The following is a 14,942-nucleotide window of genomic DNA, read 5'->3' as shown; positions in this document are numbered from 1 at the left end:
TAGTGTAGAAGATGGCATTCATTCATCCTGTTGGAAGACTTGCAAGGCTATATCACGGACTAGGAATCCATTGGATTCCAAATCGGCATTTGGGTTAGGTCATGATATGCTCATATGAATCAATATTTATGAATATAAATGCACGCCTCTGATTTCCGAATACAGGTGTGCTGAGTACATTCAAGCCGCGATACTGGGTCGATGCGTACTGAATGATCCTTGACATCACCTTGAGTAATTTCTTTTGTATATTCATGTTACCCTACCCTTTTTGTGTTGTTTGTTTGTTTGATTCTTTCTTGGTCTGCTTCTCGTTTGCTTTGCAAACACGTCAGGCCATGCATCTCTCCGTTTGCTTCCAACAGAGAGTCATATAAGCTGACTCCCTTAAGATAGTGCTTCCAATCCCCTATGATTTCCTGCTTCCCTCTCCCATCTTTAGGGTTTTGATGTCCTCCTTGCTTTCTTCTTGTTTCTTCTTTTCCACTCATGCTCTTCTTGCATTTCCAATAAGGGTTTTCTTCTTTCCATTTCATCTTGCTGCTTATCCCTTCAGGGGAGAATTCTCAACCTTTCTCTTAGGATAAGTTTCGAACTACTGAATTCTTTTAAGATTTGCAGGTCTCTGGCATTCTCTAGCTCTGCTGTTATTAGAAATGGTGGTCATGTGGCATAGGCTACCCTAGATGGCAGCATTTTGCCATTCAAGCTATGGTCTATGTCCTGGCACTCCTCCCTGTCCTGCAATATTGCTGCTGAGATAGCAGCTGAAACCCCTCTGGAGGTTCTCTTGTGACTATGTTGCTTTCCTCCAGGCGCATTTTAAATCACTGGGATGCTCATGAACTCTGTTGATTTGGATCATACAGCTGCTGCTAAGTCTATTGGGATTCCACCTCTTTTGGACGCTGTGTACTTCCTGAATTCGCCTAGATGATTCTATCTTGGCTTTCAGCAATTTTCAGTCTGATTTTTCTACACATAACTTTTCAAACATTGTTTGTTTCTTTATCTCTTGCTTTTCCATCTGGGACTCTTTCGAATTTTAGTCTTTCATGCCTTGTCTTCAACCAGGATTCAACAGCAATGTTTTCATTGGTTTGCACTTGCTTTGCTATGTGTGCTTCTGACCGAGGGGTTTGTGTTCCCCTGTCTTCAAAGTCATTCACGCGTCCCTCTGCAATATCTCGTCTGCTTAGGACGGAATGTTAGCCCTGATATTTTCTCATCCACTGAGTTTTCTGAGATTATTTGGCTCGTCTTTAGGCTTTCTCTTCCCCTTTTCTGGTATTCTGCCTTTTGTGATTCTGAGACACTGTTGTTCTTCAGTGTTTCCCTCACCTCCATTTTCAATACTTGCTCTGGAGAGCGTTTTGCAGTCTAGTTGTCTGAAAGCTTATCTTTAGGGCCTTCAATCTCTTTGGAACTGAAAATGGTACTTCCTTTTCCTTTTACTGTATTTCTTCATCTCTACTGGTCAGGTAATTTCAGGTATCTAATGTAGACTTCTAGGGCTTGGTTAAGTGAAAACTTTAGACTCTTGGCTCTACACAATTGCATGGGATTTCTGTGAGGACAAATTTTCCTAGACTTTGATGCCATGTCCTGTTCCTGTGTGTGCTGTCTGGTCTATCTCCAATTGCTGGTGTTGCCTTTGTTGTGATGAACCCCCCATAATATTTCGATTTAGATAACCTCACTTTGATTACGCTTATCTCACAAATCTGAAAGAGCACAGGACACTTCCTCTGGTGGAAATGGAGCTTCTAAAGCTTCTCAGCTCTGCATTCTACTCTATGTTATTTTGGAGTGTTTCCAGAAGAGCAGAGTGTGAGTGCGCTTGTGCTTTGTAGTGCCACGGGAATGTCCCACTGAAACCAGTTCTTCCAAGAGCTTCTCTGTCTACAGAAACACCAGTGGAAGCATATCTATGGATGTCACACATCAGGGCCTGCTGGAATGATCCCGCAGCCCGAACTTGGTGTCCTCGCTGCCGAACAGTGCCGGTGCCATCCAAAATGTAGCATCCGCTTTTGAGAGATAAACTGAAGGAAATCCTTTCTCTTCTCACGCTGTGGACTTGGACCACACTTCTTTGTCCTCTCATCCTTGTGGCACGGGTGCACGAAGGCAACCACAGAGCTGTTGCACATCCTGTGCCTCAAACCAAACCATAATCACAGCCCAGGTTATGAATGTAGCAGATCCAAAGGCTTTTCATTCTGAATTCAAACCCAAGGCCCCCTGGATCCCTCAGACCCAATGCACAATATCTCTGATTCAGCCCCACACATGCTCTATTGGCAAAATGCCAAATTGGTCTCTGGTCCTGCAGATGCACTGGGTGTGGCCATGGGACATATCGATAAATTCAACTGCGCGCGCCAGGGTGGTTGCTTGCTCATTGGGGTCCCAGGTCGGTTTGCTCTCTTGATAGGACCCACCACATCCCACAACGCACTCCAGATCCTTGAGACTCAGCGTGTGCCATCATCCGTAGCCCTATCCCCACCTGAACGCTGCCTCTGCTACCTCAAATTTGGCAGCTCGGAGCTTGGTCTCAGAATCAACTGTGGGGATATTTTGCACTGGATTCTTTGAGTTCTGTCAGCCAAGCATCTGCTGTGCACTCTTCTAACACTCAGCGCATCACCTTCAATCCCATGTCTCCTGTCCGCTTGAGAGTGTGCGTCCAAGTTAAAGAGAGTTTCACCTTTACTGCTCCATCAACAGGGCTCAGACCATGCACTGGTATCCATTCACTGCTTTTCCTTCTCCTGCTTCCAGGTGTTCTGAGGCCTCATCCTGTCTTTGGAAGTAACAGACCTCCCTTCGGCAAGTGTCCTGTGCCAAGGGCTGGGTGAGTGAATGTTTCATTGCTGTGTTCATGGGAGCGAGTGAGCGCAGGTTGCACTGCTTCTCTGTCAACTGGGCATCGATGAATCAACACTTTCCAGATACATTTCACAGAAATGTGATTTTTTTATCTCTTTGTTTCTATACAGCCTTGGTGGGAGGGATTGTCCGAAGACTCCAGTTTTGACATTGTGTTGATATCTCATTTGCAGTCTTTAAAAATTTAATAGAATTTATATAAATTTTTTGGGAGTTATACGAAAATGAAGTTAGTTTCTGAAACATACTAAATCGACCTAGAAGCCAGACTTGTCAATTTCGGTAACATTTTGTCAGCTCTAAGGGAAACATAGACAGATAGAATGCAAACTAGCAGTCCGAACTCTTAAAGGGGTCATGTCAACTCTTTACTGTTGAAGCCCCGAAACCAAGAGGAACCATGAAATAACTAATGGAAACATGAAATAACCCCCAAGCTTGGATTCACTTGTGCATGTGGTGCCCTTTACTCCCGATGACACCTACTGGTCAATGTTGGCATTTCAAAGAGTAACATCCCTCTCAAGGAAAATACAAGAGAAAACGAACTAAATATATACATTTAGCTTTGAATCCAAAGAACCTAGAGGCATTATAGCTATGAGAACCCTGCTGCAGCTATGCTAGGCTACTGAGAACCAGGTGTTCTTCTATCAGTGATGAGAACGCTTAATCATCCGATCATGTTGGGTAAAGCACTTGAATGCAACCAAGTCTGCACCCCCATGATAGATTGCCCCGGGGGCTTGACTCAATTGAAAGACGGTCCACATAAGATGTGTCTTTCATGTCATTGGCAACTTTTACAGTTCCGTTCACTATCTGACTTCGAATATTTACCTAGACTGTCTTGAAAAACGGAGGCCTAATAGAGATTCAAGTTCAGTCAAAGATTCCCCTCACTTACCACACTCCCTTCACCCCAGAGAAGACATAAACCCAGCATTTGCTGAATCTAGCGGAAGGCCATCGTTTCTTTGTGGGAGCTAAGTATTCAATGCCTATCTATTTCATACGAGAGTATTTGACCTTTATGGGGTTCCCTGTTGTTCACAGAGAATGAAGCTAGAGGAACTCTGATTCTAGGAGAGGCTTGCTCTTCTCTTACTGGCTTCATTGCAGCTCAGGTACTGATCCCTCAAATGGATGCCTGAGTGGAGGGGAGGGAAGAGCAAGTGCTTGATAGCTAGGCCCAAACCTGGGAAAAGGCTTACCTGGGCTTGGTGCACTTTGATCTGAATGGCTTGGAATTGCCCCTTGGGTCGTGTGGATTATCTGACCTCTTTCAAGAACATGAGCGTTTTTATCATCTCAGCCATCTCTTCTCTTTGGACGTCAGGGATCTTGGACCCGTTCTTGGAGCAGAGAATTGAGGAACTTCCTCCAGTCCACGGTGGCCCTCCGTATGTTTCTGCTAGTATCAGCTAGGTTCAATATGTCTCATGAATGCCTTTCGAGCCTGCTATCCTCTACAGCTGTCTCCAGGCCAGTATTCTCTATTGTAGCAGAACATCTCTCATCAATGTGTTCGCATCTCTCCTCAATCCGTGCAGCCATGTTTTCGGCCAGCTTCTCTTCGTGTCTCCCATAAAGTCGACTTCAACAGGACTGGGCAAGACTGAAAGGACCTCGGAGCCTCTCCAGTAAGCTGAAGACAGGCAGATCTTCCACTGTCTGCCCTTTCAGGTTCTGGAAACTGACCCGTGAACTCAGGTCTTTGGGCAGCAGCAGTATCTCGAACTGACACAGCTTCCCGGACCAAAGACCTAAGCCAAGCTCCACAGAGGGCGGCAGCCCCTCCATCGCACTGATCCACCCACAGAACTCTGCCCGGTTACCTAGGATCCACCAGCCACAACAAGCCTCGCGGTACACACCAACATTCCACCTGGAATCCAACGGCTAACTGCCATCCCCAATGGCTGCTGCATCTTGTCAGTGTTGGGGGAGGGGCTGCATCCGACGAGAGGTTCCTAAGGTAAATGTGATTCTACCCACTAGCGTCCCATGGGCCTTTGTTCTTCCCTCTTTCCTTTTGTTCAGATCTGTATGCACTGTAGCAACGGAGGGAAGTGTGTCCATTTTCAGTTGAATGTTTCACACGTCTTTAAACTTTCTAACAGTTCACAGTACACAGAGACCCACTAAGGGAAACTATTGTTCCTGTAATATGGGCACACCCGCAATACATAGCCGTCGGTTGATTTCTGCTGAAACACCCGCATTCACGGGACATCTATCCATTTGTTTCAAGGGGGCTGAAATTCCTAGGACTGATACAATCCCCAATGTGCACGTTACTGCCTGTCTCTTTTGATCTTAGTACACTTTTGCGGAGCTACTTTGCCTTGTTATAGGCTTGTGCCATTTCTTATCGACGTAGTGTAGAATATGTCATTCATTCATCCTGTTGGAAGACTTGCAAGTCTATATCACGGACTAGGAATCCATTGGATTCCAAATCGGCATTTGGGTTAGGTCACGATATGCTCATATGAATCAATATTTACGAATATAAATGCACGCTTCTGATTTCCGAATACAGGTGTGCTGAGTACATTCAAGCCGCGATACTGGGTCGATGCGTACTGAATGATCCTTGACATCACCTTGAGTAATTTCTTTTGAATATTCATGTTACCCTACGCTTTTGGTGTTGTTTTTTTGTTTGATTCTTTCTTGGTCTGCTTCTCGTTTGCTTTGCAAACACGTCAGGCCATGCATCTCTCCGTTTGCTTCCAACAGAGAGTCATATAAGCTGACTCCCTTAAGATAGTGCTTCCAATCCCCTATGATTTCCTGCTTCCCTCTCCCATCTTTAGGGTTTTGATGTCCTCCTTGCTTTCTCCTTGTTTCTTCTTTTCCACTCATGCTCTTCTTGCATTTCCAATAAGGGTTTTCTTCTTTCCATTTCATCTTGCTGCTTATCCCTTCAGGGGAGAATTCTCAACCTTTCTTTTAGGATAAGTTTCGAACTGCTGAATTCTTTTAAGATTTGCAGGTCTGTGGCATTCTCTAGCTCTGCTGTTATTAGAAATGATGGTCATGTGGCATAGGCTACCCTAGATGGCAGCATTTTGCCATTCAAGCTATGGTCTATGTCCTGGCACTCCTCCCTGTCCTGCAATATTGCTGCTGAGATAGAAGCTGAAACCCCTCTGGAGGTTCTCTTGTGACTATCTTGCTTTCCTCCAGGCGCATTTTTAATCACTGGGATGCTCATGAACTGTGTTGATTTGGATCATACAGCTGCTGCTAAGTCTATTGGGATTCCACCTCTTTTGGACGCTGTGTACTTCCTGAATTCGCCTAGATGATTCTATCTTGGCTTTCAGCAAGTTTCAGTCTGATTTTTCTACACATCACTTTTCAAACATTGTTTGTTTCTTTATCTCTTGCTTTTCCATCTGGGACTCTTTCGAATTTTAGTCTTTCATGCCTTGTCTTCAACCAGGATTCAACAGCAATGTTTTCATTGGTTTGAACTTGCTTTCCTATGTGTGCTTCTCACCGAGGGATTTCTGTTCCCCTGTCTTCAAGGTCTTTCACGGGTCCCTCTGCAATATCTCGTCTGCTTAGGACAGAATGTTAGCCCTGATATTTTCTCATCCACTGAGTTTTCTGAGATTATTTGGCTCGTCTTTAGGCTTTCTCTTCCCCTTTTCTGGTATTCTGCCTTTTGTGATTCTGAGACACTGTTGTTCTTCAGTGTTTCCCTCACCTCCATTTTCAATACTTGCTCTGGAGAGCGTTTTGCAGTCTAGTTGTCTGAAAGCTTATCTTTAGGGCCTTCAATCTCTTTGGAACTGAAAATGGTACTTCCTTTTCCTTTTACTGTATTTCTTCATCTCTACTGGTCAAGTAATTTCAGGTATCTATTGTAGACTTCAAGGGCTTGGTTAAGTGAAAACTTTAGACTCTTGGCTCTACACAATTGCATGGGATTTCTGTGAGGACAAATTTTCCTAGACTTTGATGCCATGTCCTGTTCCTGTGTGTGCTGTCTGGTCTATCTCCAATTGCTGGTGTTGCCTTTGTTGTGATGAACACCCCATACTATTTCGATTTAGATAACCTCACTTTGATTACGCTTATCTCACAAATCTGAAAGAGCACAGGACACTTCCTCTGGTGGAAATGGAGCTTCTAAAGGTTCTCAGCTCTGCATTCTACTCTATGTTATTTTGGAGTGTTTCCAGAAGAGCAGAGTGTGAGTGCGCTTGTGCTTTGTAGTGCCACGGGAATGTCCCACTGAAACCAGTTCTTCCAAGAGCTTCTCTGTCTACAGAAACACCAGTGGAAGCATATCTATGGATGTCACACATCAGGGCCTGCTGGAATGATCCCGCAGCCCGAACTTGGTGTCCTTGCTGCCGAACAGTGCCGGTGCCATTAAAAATGTAGCATCCGCTTTTGAGAGATAAACTGAAGGAAATCCTTCCTCTTCTCACGCTGTGGTCTTGGACCACACTTCCTTGTCCTCTCATCCTTGTGGCACGGGTGCACGAAGGCAACCACAGAGCTGTTGCACATCCTGTGCCTCAAACCAAACCATAATCACAGCCCAGGTCATGAATGTAGCAGATCCTAAGGCTTTTCATTCTGAATTCAAACCCAAGGCCCCCTGGATCCCTCAGACCCGATGCACAATATCTCTGATTCAGCCCCACACATGCTCTATTGGCAAAATGCCAAAATGGTCTCTGGTCCTGCAGATGCACTGGGTGTGGCCATGGGACATATCGATAATTTCAACTGCGCGCGCCAGGGTGGTTGCTTGCTCATTGGGGTCCCAGGTCGGTTTGCTCTCTTGATAGGACCCACCACATCCCACAACACACTCCAGATCCCTGAGACTCAGCGGGTGCCATCATCCGTAGCCCTATCCCCACCTGAACGCTGCCTCTGCTACCTCAAAATTGGCAGCTCGGGGCTTGGTCTCAGAATCAACTGTGGGGATATTTTGCACTGGATTCTTTGAGTTCTGTCAGCCAAGCATCTGCTGTGCACTCTTCTAACACTCAGCGCATCACCTTCAATCCCATGTCTCCTGTCCACTTGAGAGTGTGCGTCCAAGTTAAAGAGAGTTTCACCTTTACTGCTCCATCAACAGGGCTCAGACCATGCACTGGTATCCATTCCCTGCTTTTCCTTCTCCTGCTTCCAGGTGTTCTGAGGCCTCATCCTGTCTTTGGAAGTAACAGACCTCTCTTCGGCAAGTGTCCTGTGCCAAGGGCTGGGTGAGTGGATGTTTCATTGCTGTGTTCATGGGAGCGAGTGAGAGCAGGTTGCACTGTTTCTCTGTCAACTGGGCATCGATGAATCAACACTTTCCAGATACATTTCACAGAAATGTGACTTTTTTATCTCTTTGTTTCTATACAGCCTTGGTGGGAGGGATTGTCCGAAGACTCCAGTTTTGACATTGTGTTGATATCTCATTTGCAGTCTTGAAAAATTTAATAGAATTTATAGAAATGTTTTGGGAGTTATACGAAAATGAAGTTAGTTTCTGAAACATACTAAATCGACCTAGAAGCCAGACTTGTCAATTTCGGTAACATTTTGTCAGCTCTAAGGGAAACATAGACAGATAGAATGCAAACTAGCAGTTCGAACTGTTAAAGGGGTCCTGTCAGCTCTTTACTGTTGAAGCCTCCGAAACCAAGAGGAACCATGAAATAACTAATGGAAACATGAAATAACCCCCAAGCTTGTATTCACTTTTGCATGTGGTGCCCTTTACACCCGATGACACCTACTGGTCAATGTTGGCATTTCAATGTGTAACATCCCTCTCAAGGAAAATACAAGAGAAAACGAACTAAATATATACATTTAGCTTTGAATCCAAAGAACCTAGAGGCATTATAGCTATGAGAACCCTTCTGCAGCTATGCTAGGCTACTGAGAACCAGGTGTTCTTCTATCAGTGATGAGAACGCTTAATCATCCAATCATGTTGGGTAAAGCACTTGAATGCAACCAAGTCTGCACCTCCATGATAGATTGCCCCCGGGGGCTTGACTCAATTGAAAGACGGTCCACATAAGCTGTGTCTTTCATGTCATTGGCGACTTTTACAGTTCCGTTCACTATCTGACTTCGAATATTTACCTAGACTGTCTTGAAAAACGGAGGCCTAATAGAGATTCAAGTTCAGTCAAAGATTCCCCTCACTTACCACACTCCCTTCACCCCAGAGAAGACATAAACCCAGCATTTGCTGAATCTAGCGGAAGGCCATCGTTTCTTTGTGGGAGCTAAGTATTCAATGCCTATCTATTTCATACGAGAGTATTTGAACTTTATGGGGTTCCCTGTTGTTCACAGAGGATGAAGCTAGAGGAACTCTGATTCTAGGAGGGGCTTGCTCTTCTCTTACTGGCTTCATTGCAGCTCAGGTACTGATCCCTCAAAATGGATGCCTGAGTGGAGGGGAGGGAAGAGCAAGTGCTTGATAGCTAGGCCCAAACCTGGGAAAAGGCTTACCTGGGCTTGGTGCACTTTCATCTGAATGGCTTGGAATTGCCCCTTGGGTCGTGTGGATTATCTGACCTCTTTCAAGAACATGAGCGTTTTTATCATCTCTGCCATCTCTTCTCTTTAGACGTCAGGGATCTTGGACCCGTTCTTGGAGCAGAGAATTGAGGAACTTCCTCCAGTCCACGGTGGCCCTCCGTATGTTTCTGCTAGTATCAGCGAGGTTCAATATGTCTCATGAATGCCTTTCGAGCCTGCTATCCTCTACAGCTGTCTCCAGGCCAGTATTCTCTATTGTAGCAGAACATCTCTCATCAATGTGTTCGCATCTCTCCTCAATCCGTGCAGCCATGTTTTCGGCCAGCTTCTCTTCGTGTCTCCCATAAAGTCGACTTCAACAGGACTGGGCAAGTCTGAAAGGACCTCGGAGCCTGTCCAGTAAGCTGAAGACAGCCAGATCTTCCACTGTCTGCCCTTTCAGGTTCTGGAAACTGACCCGTGAACTCAGGTCTTTGGGCAGCAGCAGTATCTCGAACTGACACAGCTTCCCGGACCAAAGACCTAAGCCAAGCTCCACAGAGGGCGGCAGCCCCTCCATCGCACTGATCCACCCACAGAACTCTGCCCGGTTACCTAGGATCCACCAGCCACAACAAGCCTCGCGGTACACACCAACATTCCACCTGGAATCCAACCGCTAACTGCCATCTCCAATGGCTGCTGCATCTTGTCAGTGTTGGGGGAGGGGCTGCATCCGACGAGAGGTTCCTAAGGTAAATGTGATTCTACCCACTAGCGTCCCATGGGCCTTTGTTCTTCCCTCTTTCCTTTTGTTAAGATCTGTATGCACTGTAGCAACGGAGGGAAGTGTGTCCATTTTCAGTTGAATGTTTCACACGTCTTTAAACTTTCTAACAGTTCACAGTACACAGAGACCCACTAAGGGAAACTATTGTTCCTGTAATATGGGCACACCCGCAATACATAGCCGTCGGTTGATTTCTGCTGAAACACCCGCATGCACGGGACATCTATCCATTTGTTTCAAGGGGGCTGAAATTCCTAGGACTGATACAATCCCCAATGTGCACTTTACTGCCTGTCTCTTTTGATCTTAGTACACTTTTGCGGAGCTACTTATCCTTGTTATAGGCTTGTGCCATTTCTTCTCGACGTAGTGTAGAATATGGCATTCATTCATTCTGTTGGAAGACTTGCAAGTCTATATCACGGACTAGGAATCCATTGGATTCCAAATCGGCATTTGGGTTAGGTCACGATATGCTCATATGAATCAATATTTACAAATATAAATGCACGCCTCTGATTTCCGAATACAGGTGTGCTGAGTACATTCAAGCCGCGATACTGGGTCGATGCGTACTGAATGATCCTTGACATCACCTTGAGTAATTTCTTTTGAATATTCATGTTACCCTACCCTTTTTGTGTTGTTTGTTTGTTTGATTCTTTCTTGGTCTGCTTCTCGTTTGCTTTGCAAACACGTCAGGCCATGCATCTCTCCGTTTGCTTCCAACAGATAGTCATATAAGCTGACTCCCTTAAGATAGTGCTTCCAATCCCCTATGATTTCCTGCTTCCCTCTCCCATCTTTAGGGTTTTGATGTCCTCCTTGCTTTCTTCTTGTTTCTTCTTTTCCACTCATGCTCTTCTTGCATTTCCAATAAGGGTTTTCTTCTTTCCATTTCATCTTGCTGCTTATCCCTTCAGGGGAGAATTCTCAACCTTTCTTTTAGGATAAGTTTCGAACTGCTGAATTCTTTTATGATTTGCAGGTCTGTGGCATTCTCTAGCTCTGCTGTTATTAGAAATGATGGTCATGTGGCTTAGGCTACCCTAGATGGCAGCATTTTGCCATTCAAGCTATGATCTATGTCCTGGCACTCCTCCCTGTCCTGCAATACTGCTGCTGAGATAGCAGCTGAAACCCCTCTGGAGGTTCTCTTGTGACTATGTTGCTTTCCTCCAGGCGCATTTTAAATCACTGGGATGCTCATGAACTTGGTTGATTTGGATCATACAGCTGCTGCTAAGTCTATTGGGATTCCACCTCTTTTGGACGCTGTGTACTTCCTGAATTGGCCTAGATGATTCTATCTTGGCTTTCAGCAAGTTTCAGTCTGATTTTTCTACACATAACTTTTCAAACATTGTTTGTTTCTTTATCTCTTGCTTTTCCATCTGGGACTCTTTCGAATTTTAGTCTTTCATGCCTTGTCTTCAACCAGGATTCAACAGCAATGTTTTCATTGGTTTGCACTTGCTTTGCTATGTGTGCTTCTGACCGAGGGATTTCTGTTCCCCTGTCTTCAAAGTCATTCACGCGTCCCTCTGCAATATCTCGTCTGCTTAGTACGGAATGTTAGCCCTGATATTTTCTCATACACTGAGTATTCTGATATTATTTGGCTCGTCCTTAGGCTTTCTCTTCCCCTTTTCTGGTATTCTGCCTTTTGTGATTCTGAGACACTGTTGTACTTCAGTGTTTCCCTCACCTCCATTTTCAATACTTGCTCTGGAGAGCGTTTTGCAGTCTAGTTGTCTGAAAGCATACCTTTAGGGCCTTCAATCTCTTCGGAACTGAAAATGGTACTTCCTTTTCCTTTTACTGTATTTCTTCATCTCTACTGGTCAGGTAATTTCAGGTATCTAATGTAGAATTCGAGGGCTTTGTTAAGTGAAAAGTTTAGACTTTTGGCTCTACACAATTGCATGGGATTTCTGTGAGGACAAATTTTCCTAGACATTGAAGCCATGTCCTGTTCCTGTGTGTACTGTCTGGTCTATCTCCAATTGCTGGTGTTGCCTTTGTTGTGATGAACACCCCATACTGTTTCGATTTAGATAACCTCACTTTGATTATGCTTATCTCACAAATCTGAAAGAGCACAGGACACTTCCTCTGGTGGAAATGGAGCTTCTAAAGGTTCTCAGCTCTGCATTCTACTCTATGTTATTTTGGAGTGTTTCCAGAAGGGCAGAGTGTGAGTGCGCTTGTGCTTTGTAGTGCCACGGGAATGTCCCACTGAAACCAGTTCTTCCAAGAGCTTCTCTGTCTACAGAAACACCAGTGGAAGCATATCTATGGAAGTCACACATCAGGGCCTGCTGGAATGTTCCCGCAGCCCGAACTTGTTGTCCTCGCTGCCGAACCGTGCCGGTGCCATCCAAAATGTAGCATCCGCTTTTGAGAGATTAACTGAAGGAAATCCTTCCTCTTCTCACGCTGTGGTCTTGGACCACACTTCCTTGTCCTCTCATCCTTGTGGCACGGGTGCACGAAGGCAACCACAGAGCTGTTGCACATCCTGTGCCTCAAACCAAACCATAATCACAGCCCAGGTTATGAATATAGCTGATCCTAAGGCTTTTCATTCTGAATTCAAACCCAAGGCCCCCTGGTACCCTCAGACCCGATGCACAATATCTCTGATTCAGCCCCACACATGCTGTATTGGCAAAATGCCAAATTGGTCTCTGGTCCTGCAGATACACTGGGTGTGGCCATGGGACATATCGATAATTTCAACTGCGTGCGCCGGGGTGGTTGCTTGCTCATTGGGGTCCCAGGTCGGTTTGCTCTCTTGATAGGACCCACCACATCCCACAACGCACTCCAGATCCCTGAGACTCAGCGTCTGCCACCATCCGTAGCCCTATCCCTCCCTGAACGCTGCCTCTGCTACCTCAAATTTGGCAGCTCGGATCTTGGTCTCAGAATCAATTGTGGGGATATTTTGCACTGGATTCTTTGAGTTCTGTCAGCCAAGCACCTGCTGTGCACTCTTCTAACACTCAGCACATCACCTTCAATCCCATGTCTCCTGGCCGCTTGAGAGTGTGTGTCCAAGTTAAAGAGAGTTTCACCTTTACTGCTCCATCAACAGGGCTCAGACCATGCACTGGTATCCATTCCCTGCTTTTCCTTCTCCTGCTTCCAGGTGTTCTGAGGCCTCATCATGTCTTTGGAAGTAACAGACCTCTCTTCGGCAAGTGTCCTGTGCCAAGGGCTGTGTGAGTGGATGTTTCCATTGCTGTGTTCATGGGAGCGAGTGAGCGCAGGTTGCACTGCTTCTCTGTCAACTGGGCATCGATGAATCAACACTTTCCAGATACATTTCACAGAAATGTGATTTTTTTTTATCTCTTTGTTTCTATACAGCCGTGGTGGGAGGGATTGTCCGAAGACTCCAGTTTTGACATTGTGTTGATATCTCATTTGCAGTCTTTAAAAATTTAATAGAATTTATAGAAATGTTTTGGGAGTTATACGAAAATGAAGTTAGTTTCTGAAACATACTAAATCGACCTAGAAGCCAGACTTGTCAATTTCGGTTACATTTTGTCAGCTCTAAGGAAAACATAGACAGATAGAATGCAAAGTAGCAGTCCGAACTGTTAAAGGGGTCATGTCAACACTTTACTGTTGAAGCCTCCGAAACCAAGAGGAACCATGAAATAACTAATGGAAACATGAAATAACCCCCAAGCTTTGATTCACTTGTGCATGTGGTGCCCTTTACTCCCGATGACACCTACTGGTCAATGTTGGCATTTCAAGGTGTAACATCCCTCTCAAGGAAAATACAAGAGGAAACGAACTAAATATATACATTTAGCTTTGAATCCAAAGAACCAAGAGGCATTATAGCTATGAGAACCCTGCTGCAGCTATGCTAGGCTACTTAGAACCAGGTGTTCTTCTATCAGTGATGAGAACGCTTAATCATCCGATCATGTTGGGTAAAGCACTTGAATGCAACCAAGTCTGCACCCCCATGATAGATTGCCTCCGGGGGCTTGACTCAATTGAAAGACGGTCCACATAAGCTGTGTCTTTCTTGTCATTGGCGACTTTTACAGTTCCGTTCACTATCTGACTTCTAATATTTACCTAGACTGTCTTGAAAAATGGAGGCCTAATAGAGATTCAAGTTCAGTCAAAGATTCCCCTCACTTACCACACTCCCTTCACCCCAGAGAAGACATAAACCCAGCATTTGCTGAATCTAGCGGAAGGCCATCGTTTCTTTGTGGGAGCTAAGTATTCAATTCCTATCTATTTCATACGAGAGTATTTGACCTTTATGGGTTTCCCTGTTGTTCACAGAGGATGAAGCTAGAGGAACTCTGATTCTAGGAGGGGCTTGCTCTTCTCTTACTGGCTTCATTGCAGCTCAGGTACTGATCCCTCAAAATGGATGCCTGAGTGGAGGGGAGGGAAGAGCAAGTGCTTGATAGCTAGGCCCAAACCTGAGAAAAGGCTTACCTGGGCTTGGTGAACTTTGATCTGAATGGCTTGGAATTGCCCCTTGGGTCGTGTGGATTATCTGACCTCTTTCAAGAACATGAGCGTTTTTATCATCTCTGCCATCTCTTCTCTTTAGACGTCAGGGATCTTGGACCCATTCTGGGAGCAGAGAATTGAGGAACTTCCTCCAGTCCACGGTGGCCCTCCGTATGTTTCTGCTAGTATCAGTGAGGTTCAATATGTCTCATGAATGCCTTTCGAGCCTGCTATCCTCTACAGCTGTCTCCAGGCC

The sequence above is a fragment of the Vicugna pacos genome, unplaced genomic scaffold (genome assembly GCF_048564905.1).
Source record: "Vicugna pacos unplaced genomic scaffold, VicPac4 scaffold_19, whole genome shotgun sequence".
Taxonomy (NCBI): domain Eukaryota; kingdom Metazoa; phylum Chordata; class Mammalia; order Artiodactyla; family Camelidae; genus Vicugna; species Vicugna pacos.
The sequence above is the reverse complement of the archived record's forward strand: the minus strand, read 5'-3'. Positions refer to the sequence as shown.